The sequence below is a fragment of the Streptopelia decaocto genome (genome assembly GCF_964273445.1).
Source record: "Streptopelia decaocto genome assembly, contig: HAP1_SCAFFOLD_191, whole genome shotgun sequence".
NCBI lineage: Eukaryota > Metazoa > Chordata > Aves > Columbiformes > Columbidae > Streptopelia > Streptopelia decaocto.
This window is the reverse complement of record NW_028116904.1, coordinates 37,516-48,390: the sequence shown is the minus strand read 5'-3', so window position 1 is coordinate 48,390 and position 10,875 is coordinate 37,516. Positions and strand designations below refer to the sequence as shown.

The 10,875-nt window shown below is 49.0% G+C and overlaps 1 long non-coding RNA gene across 4 annotated transcripts; it reads left to right on the top strand.

Annotated features, from left to right (window-relative positions):
* Window positions 1-2,372: 2,372 nt before the first annotated feature.
* On the top strand, window positions 2,373-5,298 carry LOC309452016. Of its 4 annotated transcripts, none has more exons than XR_014186395.1 (3): window positions 2,373-2,984; window positions 3,321-3,451; window positions 5,201-5,298. It is a non-coding gene; the product is annotated as an uncharacterized lncRNA (long non-coding RNA). The 4 variants fall into 4 exon arrangements; XR_014186396.1 differs by having other exon boundaries at window positions 3,321-3,478; window positions 5,201-5,291; XR_014186397.1 differs by lacking the exon at window positions 5,201-5,298 and adding an exon at window positions 4,546-4,866.
* The last annotated feature ends 5,577 nt before the right edge of the window (window positions 5,299-10,875 follow it).

Genomic DNA, 10,875 nt, shown 5'->3' with positions numbered 1-10,875 from the left:
TGGGCTGGGCTCCTGGGACACAGGGAGCTCATGGAAGCGGCAGCGCTGCAGAGAGACAGCTCTGCCCAGGAGCAGCTCCTCTGCACACGCAGCAGGGCTGAGGGCTCTGCCTGCAGCACCGAGGGCACAGGAGACAGGCAAAGAGAGGTTAAAGACAACATGGGGTGGAGGATGCTGAGAGATCACTGGGAGACAAATCTTCACAGCCCTGAAAAGAGTAAGTCTCTGGCCATAGCCCAATTCAGCTGCAGGTCCTGGAGAGATGCTAAAGCTGGAACATTCCACAAGCTGTGGCATCTGTCAGGAGGGACGTTGCAGTTTCTCCAGTGTAGAGAAAACATGTTATATAGAAGTGAGTTTCTCTGCTGCACCTTCAGAGGGACATTTCTAATGGGCTCTTTCAAGGAGAAGGTAAAGGAAGAGGTTACAGTAAAGCTAAGGAGCTTTCCCAAGTCCTTATTTTCAATTTCTTTCTCTTGGGGAATTTGAGAGGAGAAAAGGAAGAGTAGCTCTCATACTTGAACAAATCACTGAGACCACTCAGCTGTAACTTCAAGCAGTTAGTAGGTCTGATAGGAGCCTCCTGATGAGCCTTCATCCACTCCTCTGCCCATGGACAGATGCAGCATCGCCTTTGCTGGACCCAGCAGGATCACCCACCTGTCTTTGTTTTCAACCTGCAAACAGGAAGATGCTCCCAAGCAGTGCCCTGCAAACAGGCAGGTGTCTGTAGGGCCAGGGGGAGGGCACAGAGTTTGGGATGGGGTCTGTGAGCACTGACAGGGAAAAGACATGGGACAGGGAATCACCTCCCAGGAGGAAAATCTCCTGGCAGCAGGGACATGATCTGGGAAGGAGGAGAAAAACCAGAGCTCTTGTGGGAGGGAGGATGTAGAAATCTCTGATTGATCCCCTGCAGTGCAGATCCCTCCTCTGAGCAGCCCCCTGGCCTCCTGTCCCACGCAGCAAAGCCTCTGCCCTCAGGGCCGGGGGCTCCAAGGCATGAAGCAGCTCCTGTGCAGCCAGAGCTCCAGTTCCTCTGCAGAGCACAGGGGCTGAGAGCAGCTGCCCGGCAGTGTTGGTGTCTGGGAGGTGGCTGCACAGCTGGGGAAGGGTGATGCTGTCTGAGTGCCCGGCTGTGCCTGCCCTGGCCTCTCTCACACCCACCCTCACCGCATTTTCCTTCTTGCTCCCCTGCTCTGGGTCACGCCTGTTGGGATCTTGTTCTTGCTGTCAGGCTGTCTGGGGATGGCAGTTTCAGCTGCAGAGTCACAGCCTGATCTTGTGGGTCCTTTCCTGCAGGTGTGTCCATGGGAACACATGTCCCAGCTTTGCTCTGACCTGTGGGGTGTGGGCAATGAAGTCTGTGAGGCTGGACAGCAAACTGAGACTCCCTGAATCAAATGCTATCAGGACACTTTGCTATCTCCTTGAGGTTTCCTTCCAAGCTGTGAGTTTCCCTCCAGGATACAAACCTGTCCTACAACATCTTCGTATTATCTCAATACCCAGTGGAGAACCACAGAGATCCTACAAGAAAGAAAATATTGCTGGGTTTGTGAAATGAGCCATGTGTGTCCTGGGCTAAACGTGGGGTGCTGAGACCTTAGAAAACAGTGAGATGTGTAGTGGTCTGAGGCGGATATGTGTACCCTGGCCCAATAAAGTGAACTATGCTCTATCACTCACATTGAGTCGTCTCAGCTTGTTCCTCCACTGCTTGCAAGCTTTGTTTTGGAAGACATCGGGTTTGGGATGGTAAGGAAGCTGTAACTACTCCCGGGCCGGGAGGGGGGGCGGGGCCCGGTGGCGGGCGCGGACGGGATTGGCTCCTGTGCGGGATGGGCGGGGCCATGCTGCAGAAGCGCGTGGGCCGAGGAGCGCTGAGGAACCTCAGGGAGGAGATGGCGTCGGGGAGGCTGCAGTGGGCAATGCTGAGGTAGCTCAGGATGGGATGGCACTAAGGTTGGTTTCAAAGGGAAATGCTGAGGTACCTTGAGGAATGGATGCTGGGCTGGGAACTGTGAACACATCAGATTGGTTCAGAGAGTGTTCATGACAGAAATTTGTGCAGTAAAGTATTCCAGCAAAGAGAGGGAGAAGAGCAAAACAGATCAGGCCTCCTAGGACGCCTGCAGGTTTGGGGACAGGGATGACGAGGTTGTTAATCCAGTCCTAACTGTTTCTTTCTCTGTCCCTCTCTTGCAGCACCTGACTGAATGGAGGAGCAAGTGGACGGGAAGTTCCTGGCCACACACAGATCACATTTGTTACTGTCGCCCTCAGAGACCCGGAGATCCAAACCGTTCGCATGGTGCCTTGAAGCAGCCTGTGCTCATGCGCTTCTCCCAGGGAGAAGGCAGAATGGCAGTGACTGGCCACGTTAAGCCACAGGGTGCACACTCTGCAGCTGTCAAGCCCAGCTCTGCGTTAGCTCACACCTGCGATTTTGCGCCGCACACGCAGATTTGAGTTGTCGCTGGCTGTTGCAGCGTTTGGCTTTGGTGAGGACAGCGTGTGTTTGTCAGCAGTTGGTGTAGGTGGAATCTTGAGGAGAAAGCGATATTTCCGTGCCAGAACTGGTTGGTGTTTGCATGGTATTGTGGCGGTTGTTCCCGCAGGCGATCAGTGCTGGAGTATTATTGCAGGATGAGGGCATTTTGGAGGCTTGTCTGTGAGATGCACTAGAGGCAGCAGCTGGAAGCGAAAGGCTGAGATTTGGAGAGTTTGTCGGTGGGTTTTGGGTGGTTGTCAGTTGAAGAGTTGGCTGTTTGCAGGTGAGGTGTAGGCAGAGGGTGAAGCTGACTTTGCCTGGGCGGCGCAACTGGCTGGGTGTGCAGAGCTGAGGAGAGCGGGCTGCTGCGGGGGACCCTAAAGCTGGAGAACCAGTCGGCAGCTCCAGACGCTCCCGCTGCCGGGCCGGGCCGTGCAGGCCAGTGCCCTGGGGCACAGCGACGGGACCCTCCGCACATACCAGAGAGCAGGTGAGGACCGCGGGCATTTGTACTGAGCTGTGACATCTCTAACCCGTGACATTGGGGTCCAGCAAGTACCAAAGAGCAGGTGAGGACCGTGGGCATTGGTACTGAGCTGTGACATCTCTAACCCGTGACATTGGGGTCCAGCCTGAGCAGGGCACGTGCGGAACCTGTGCTGCAGCGGAGGGCAGAGCTGAGGGGAAGGGCTGTGCGAGGGGCTGGTGCCAAGGTAAGGTGGGCGCACTGTGGGGTGTGGGGAGGTGTCAGCCCCGGACTCAGCCCCTGTCTGACTGTAGTGCCCTTGGGCTGGTGTAGCTCAGTCCTCCGTGTGTTTCTCTTCAGGTGGAGCAGCGTGCAAAGGAAAAGCAAGGAAGGAGGTGAACCTGTGAGGAAGAGTGATGAATAAAGAGGATTGGAGCGCACCTGCCAGTCAAGAGGGATCAAGAAAGAAGACACCGGTGGTGGAACCGCAGGTCAGGAGAGCTCAAGGAGGGAGAAAGGTGATTGTGGCCGTATGGGTTTTTCTAGCTCACACACCAATGAAGACAGTTTGGATAATAAAAGAAATGTATGCAAAACCAATAATTAAAGTTAGAGAATGTTTATATGCTATGTATGGGGTAGACCTGAAGGTATATTTCTTCCTACAACGAAGGAGAATTCGGAATGGTAATTAACTGAAGATGTGAATTTCCAGATTGCATTGGCAACATACACAGGGAACATATCAGTTCATTAACCTCAGCATAAACTTTGGGCTGAAATTGGTAATTTACCATTGTATGGCAAATGCTGCTGTCAGCAACGACCAGTAAGCGACAAGACTGTATTTACTGATGCCTCTGGTCGCTCACGTAAAGTTGTAATTACATGGCTAAACTCAGATACCCAGTGCTGCAAACACAAGGTAGAAAAAGAGAACAATGGTCAAACAAGTTCTTGAGCTGACAGCTGTTAGGATCGCTTTGAGGTGTTCTGTAACAAAACTTTGAATGTTGGAACTGACTCATATTATGCAGCTGGCGTACTTAACCGCCTGGAAGCTTCTTTTCTTAAGGAAGAGGATAATCCTCTTTTGATGGCTGAATTGAGAATGCTATGGTTTCTAATAGATCATAGACGTCATGGTTATTATGCAATGCACACCCGCTCTCGCACTGCCCTTCCAGGACCACTTGCGGAAGGCAATAGGAGGGCCGATGCACAAGCTGTGCCTCTCACTGTGCCTAAAGCCTTGGAGCAAGCTATATTATCACATAAATTCTTTCACCAGAGTGCAAAGGCGTTAAAACGGCAATTACAAATTACAGTGGATCAGGCCAGGAGCGTTCTTTTGTCCTGCCCTGATTGCCAACAGTTGGCACCCATGCCATCCACAGAGGGTGTTAATCCAGGACGGATTAGTGCCAATGAAGTACGGCCAACTGATGTAACGCATTGTTCTGAATTGGGTAAATACGTACGTGTTTCTGTAGACGCTCATTCCAGATTTCTCGTTGCTGCTGCACGCGCTGGTGAAAGAGCATGAGATGTCTGTAACATTGGTTGACATGTTTTGCTGTTTTAGGAGTTCCACGATATGTAAAACCAGAGGAAAGCGGAACGCACGCTCAATTAGAGGAGGGATTCCCCGAGTGCCCAGTGCGCTGTAATAAAAGTGCCTGCTTTTTAACACTTTCAAAACAGTGTTAAAGAGTCTGTTTGCCGACTTTTCGGTATCGTTTTCTGGCGACGAGGATGGGATAATCTGCCTGACCTCCCGTGGATCCCAGGATCTCTGGGACCTTGTGCCGGCACCGGGGAATTCCTGGAAGGGACCACAGATCCTCGGACCAGATCGGGACGCGGGTAAAACCCCATCAATGAGATAAGGCACTTTCATTGTCTGGTTTGGTTGGCACGCTGCCTACGCGGGACGTGGGCAACACCAGCGCGTTGGGTCTGCACATTCGCGTCTGCGCATTTTGGTAAACTGGGTAACTTAAAAAAAGAAAGAAATAAACAATTAAAAAGAAAAATGAGAAAACAATAAATTAAAGAGAAAAACGAGGGAACAGTAATTTGATAAAGGTACCGTTAGTGATTTTGCTGTTTGTGCCTTAGCAATTGTATAATTGTTTGTGTCTTTAGTGGTTTGTTGTTGTTGATACTTGTGTCTTGGGTGATTTTATAGTCCAGTACTTACGGTTCACCAATTGTCTGTTATTGTGATTGTGAAGTAGGTAGTGGACAATCGACAGGATGATTCGGAAGAAATCCCCCCCGGGCTGTGTTTTCTGACATTGGAAAAGGATCGTTTGCTGTTCAACAGGGAGTCAACCAGGGAGAATCTGATTGAATGCTGTAATTAATGGCGGCCACTGTAAATAATATTAATATGCTGCACAGGTCTAGGTGGGTATACTTTGAGATGCATAGTACAGTAATGTGCTACATGTAATATATAGTAAGATATATATTTTAAATCATATATTGCCTATTACATAACACATATTACACAATACATAATGTTACATATGCTTTGTCTTTATCCCCTTCAGATCCATTTGTTTTGAAAAAGGATAATCAGGGAAAGAAATGGAAACCAGTAAGAGGTTTGTTGAAGAACAGATATTGGTGTAGAATACACAGAGAACATGAGATCAGAATTGTCCCTCGGTCAGTCCAGGGTGGGATCCTGATATCCTTATATCGGGGGACAGGCTGAATTGGTATGGACAGTGCATTTTATACAGGATTAGACACGCTGTGCCTAAAGCTGTAAATATGCCAAAACCTTCTGAGATTAAACAGGATCGTGAGGAGTCTCCCACTGAGTTTTTACGCCGTCTTAAACTGACAGCTCAGTAATATATTAATATAGGTCCTGACTTGGAGAACAGAGAATGAGAATTCTTAGTTGACTGGGAGCTCATTATTCTGTGTTAAAGACTATGCAGGGAATATTAAGTAGCGATTCTGTACCAGTTATGGGTGCCACAAAAATTGCAAAACACGCCCCTTTATCCCACTGCTTAGAATGTTTGTATGTGGAGTCTGGTACTTATTGATTGTATACCATGTGTCTTATCTTGTGCACAACAAATGGTTGAAAAAAGCTTTAATGGTGCAATGGCTGTGCAGTTACATGCTGCTATGGCTGCAATTGTTAAACAAAGAAGGGGGAGATGTGGCAGGGTTGTGACATCAGGCCTGTGAGATACTGCAAGAGTCACAGCGTGAGAACAAGCGCTGGTGGAATAACACAAGCAGCAAGGACTGTGTGGGACATGATCCATCAGGGACAGAGGGATTGATACAGGATCATTATATCAAGGACAGAGGTACCCAATGTTTCAAATGCAAACCTGAGTTTGTATTAAATGTCTCTCTACATCTTAAAGAGAGTCTGTGCCTCATTTGCTACACCCCTTTATCTGTTTCCCAAATTACGATTTAGACTGTATTTACCATTGTAAAAATAAAGCTTTCCCCCCTAATTTTTGTCATGTATTGTAATTAGAATTAATAGAGATACTGAAGCCCATCCTAGCTAAACTGCAAAAAAGACAGCAGCCATGTGTATTTTTAAATAAAGATTAAATCAAATCTGCTCCCTCATTATCTTTAAGTGTTTTACTGTGCTCACCTCCCTCCCAAGGTTTTGTGTCTGTTGTATCAAGGCCTGACACCCACGGCCACAGTGGATGAATCACCATGGGCACAACACCAGGAACCCGCCTGTTCGTGTCCAGGATATCCACTCCAGCAGACAGCTTTTAGTAAAAGAGCACATCATGAAACAGAAAAAACATCTAATTGTGTCATTATACACATTCACTGCTCTTTTTTCCGCTTTATACCCATTGTAGCTTTTAAAAATTCAATAGTTTGAAAAGGATTTCTGTTTTGGCTCTGCACACAGAGCCTGATTTTCCTTCTTTAGGGCCTTTCACCCGGTTCACCACACTCGTGTGATCATTGTGCTGCACGTGGGCAAAATCAGCCGTGCCCTGTGTTTCTCCTGTAAAATAGTAAGAACGCTAATATAATCGTGCCAGGAACTGCCTTCACAGTGAATATTTGAAGGAACCCACTGCAAATGTATTTTTAATTGGTACTTGCATTATGGATTAGATGCAACAAAAATCCATACTTTCTTTTATCCTTTGCTATACAGGAGGTGGTTGAACTTTTCCATACCAGATTCAATCACTTGTTGTAAAGCAATGAAATAAATAACTTAGGCTTTTTCTATGGGTAAACAATGTTTAATCCAATTCCTTAATTGTATTCCTTAAACACGTGTTCATTAGAGCATAAATAAAATAGCGCTGGGTGCGCGGGGGATTCGCTCCGCCCAACACGCACACCTTTAAACAATAAGAGGTGTGCTTAAATACAGTAAGGTGTTATGTATTCATAATGACCCCAGGAATGCCTGTACATATTCATAACCTTTCCCGCTTCTTATTAAAATGAGTCTCAGAGAACCATTTCCATAGACTCCTCCTTGACCCTCCCCTGTTGCGCCTGCGCAGTGTCACTTGGTGGCTTTGAGGAGGGGTCTCTATGGTCTCTATGGGTCTCTGTGGTCTCTATGGGTCTTTATGGGACTCTACAGATCTCTATGGGACTCTATGGTTTCTGTGGGTCTCTATGGGACAATATGGTCTCTGTGGTCTCTATGGGTCACTATGGGCTCTATGGTCTCTCTGGGTCACTATGGTCTCTATGGGTCTCCCAAGCTGCCAAGTCGACCGAAATCAGACTGGCCCCCCTTTTGCTGTAACTCTTGGCTGTCTTGTCTCCCCAAGGTTACAGCTGGTGCTGTAAAACTTCTGATCTCAGCATTCGATGAGGTTCTGGTTTTTCTTAACACAACTGGTCACATACTGTTCTAAACTAGATACTCATTATGTGGCTTAAAGTGTTGGTTCGTTAGTAGGCCCTTATTATGTGGTTGGTTAGCCCTGAAAATGTTAGCTCCCTCTATCAATATAACCTCATAAACAAGTTTCAGAACTTTTTACATAGAACTTACCCACCTTTTCCTTTTTCCAGGTTCAGAGCCCGAGCCTCATTTGGTTCTATCTGTAAACATGAAACATCTCAGCACGAATCACAACTGTATTTCTCACCGACAGAAGTGCCTGAACTCCACAGCTTGCCTGGCAGTGCAGAGAGCAGGAAGTGTGGTGACTCCTGGGCCCTTGGGGACATTTCATCCTGTTTTGTGTCCCAGTCCCTCCCTGCTCCCTCCTCTTTCCTACTGTGCCCTTCTTCCTCTTCATCTCTTCTCTCTCTGTCCCTCTGCTGCTTCCTCACCTATTCCTCCACCCTTCTGAATCTCTGTGCAGGGTTTCTCGTATCTCCCTCTCCGTCTCCACCCCTCTGTGTTCTCATCATCCCTGGTTTCTCTTTGTCGTCATTCTGGTCTGTTGCTCTGTCCTGCTCCGTGCCCCATCATTTCTCACTGTATCCCTCTGTCCTGCTCCCTGTGCCTGTTCCTGCCCCTCTTCTTTTTTACTCCCTCTCCATCTTGCTGCCCACGCCAGGATTTTTTCCCAATCTCTATCCTGCCCCCAACCCTTATTGTTCTTTCTCTCTCCTGCTCCCTCTCTGTCTTTCTGCCTGTCTTCCCTTTCCCTGCTGCTTCTTTCTCCATCTCTGTCCAGATTACTGCCCCTTTGCCTTCTTGATGTCTTTCTGTCCTGTTTGTCTTTCTGTCTTCCTTACCTGTTCCCGGCCCCATCCCCTCTCACTATATCTCCCCTGTCCAGCTGGCTCTGCCTTTTCTTTGTCTTCTCTTCCTCTTTCCTGCTCCTCAGCCCTCTTTTCCTCTTCCTCCAGCTCATTGCTGCATGTTTTCCCTTTCCAGTCTCTTCATTTTGATCTGAACTTTGTTTCTCAGTCCCTTTGTTCTGTTCCCTGCCTTTCTTTTTGTCTCTCCATCTGTACATCCCCCTCCCTGTCTTTCTCTACCCCCTTCCTACTTCTCTTCCTCCCCCCTCCCCATCCCTCTGTCCTGCTCCTCAGCGCTGCTGTTTCTTCCTCCCTGTCTCATCAGCTCCTTGTCCCTTTCTGCTTTGATCTCTCCATCTCTCCATCCTTTTCCCTGTGTGTTTCTTTCTCTCTGGGCTCCTCTGTCTTCTCTCTTATCTGATTTGTCTCTCTCTAGTCCTCTGTCCTTCTCCCCAGCAGCTTCAACTGAATGACCAGGTGTCCGTGCACTCTGGTGTTTCCTCATCCCTGCCCTGGGGAATATCTGTGTCTGTAGGGCTGGGGATCATTTAGGAGCTGGTCTCCTTGTGCAGACAGCAGAGCTGGGTGCAGCTACAGCAGAGGTTGTTCTCAGCTGCTGCTTATGCAGCTTGTTGGAAGAGCAGCTGTGGGGCTTCTTTGGAAGGGAGGTTTCTTGTTCTGTGCTTACTGCTCCTCAGGACCCGGTGTTGGGGTCTGCAGGGACGGGTGGGACCTGCTATGATTCCTGGTGAATGTGAACTCAACTTGTCCTGATGTCCTCGAATGAAGCCAGACTGACTGTAGATGGTTTTCTTGCCTGTTTCAGTTCCAAACTACATGTTTGGCACTAAAAAACATGAGACTTTGTGCTGTTTTTCAGACGTCAGTGATTGCGAATCAGCTGAGAACATCACTGCCTTAGGTACCAGGGCAGGTGGTCTGTGATCAGGGTTGTGGACTTACATGGCAGTGCTTTTATGAACATTTTGTGGTGTTACCAATTGAAAGCCCTTCATTTTCCTAGAAATTTTAAGATGATATTTCTTATTCGGAGGTTCAGACTCTAGTTGGACTTGATGTTGAATGGTGAATATAATGGGATCCATAAAATAAGAATCTCGCTTCCTTGTTGTTGTTTTCTAACACTGTCTGATTTTGGTAAGCAAGAGCAAGAGTGGTTGACAGTGTCTGCTTTTGAGAGTAACGTATTCCTGACTCTCTCTCTTTGTATGGTGAAGGTTTCTGCCTGCACTATGACTTTGCTGGGCTGTGAGGCTGTGTTGGAGCAGCAGAGGTAAGAAGTGGTGGCTTTAAAGGCATTGAAGCTGTGGTAAAACTAGCAGGAAAAGCTAGTTTCTTCCTAGAGAGCTGCCTGACAAAAATAGTTACAAGTAAAGACCCTTGAAGTTGGCTTTTTTTTTTTTTTAATTTACTCTTAATATGGAGCTTTTGGTATTGATTGATTGATTTCTGGGAAGCAAGAAGTGAGAGCCTGTGCACTCCCATAGGCAGCGCTGCCTCCCAAATAGGTGCACCCTTCTCCAATTTCTGTTCCTACCATGCTGGTGTAGAACAAGGCCATGCAGTAGTGTGTAGATGTGGTGATTCCAATGTGACTATGAGGTCACAGCCCCATGGTGACGTGCTGTGCTGTGTCTTGGCAGCAGCAGCATCATGGTGCGAGCGTGGGGCCATGGTCCTCACCCTCCTCCTCCTCCTGGTGTCCCTGCCAGCCTGGGACGCCCAGGCTGCTCCAGCCGAGCGCAGGGAGCAGGTGGGCAGGCAGGGGCAGCACCAGCCCCGAGCAGCTCAGCAGGGCAGCAGTGGGGCCAGGGCTGGGGCCGGGGCCGGGAGAGCAGCTGGGCTGGGCCGGGCAGCACGAGCCAGGCAGCACCAGGGTGTGGGCAGGGGGCAGACGCCCCGCAGGGAGGGGAGAGGGGCTGCGGCTGCTTCAGGGGCAAGTTCTGGGCAAGCAGGGGCTGGGAGTGGTGGCACAGCGGCAGAAACCAGCACTGAGTCCCTGTGGGGCCCTCCCTGCCCCCCAGCCTCGTGCCACACGGCCCCATCCCAGGGCACGCTTTGAGCTTTTGGGCCTGTTGCAAATCAAAGCTGGGATTGCTTTGCCCCTTTGGGCCAGTTTTGAGCTAAATCTGGGCACATTTGTGCCCTTTGG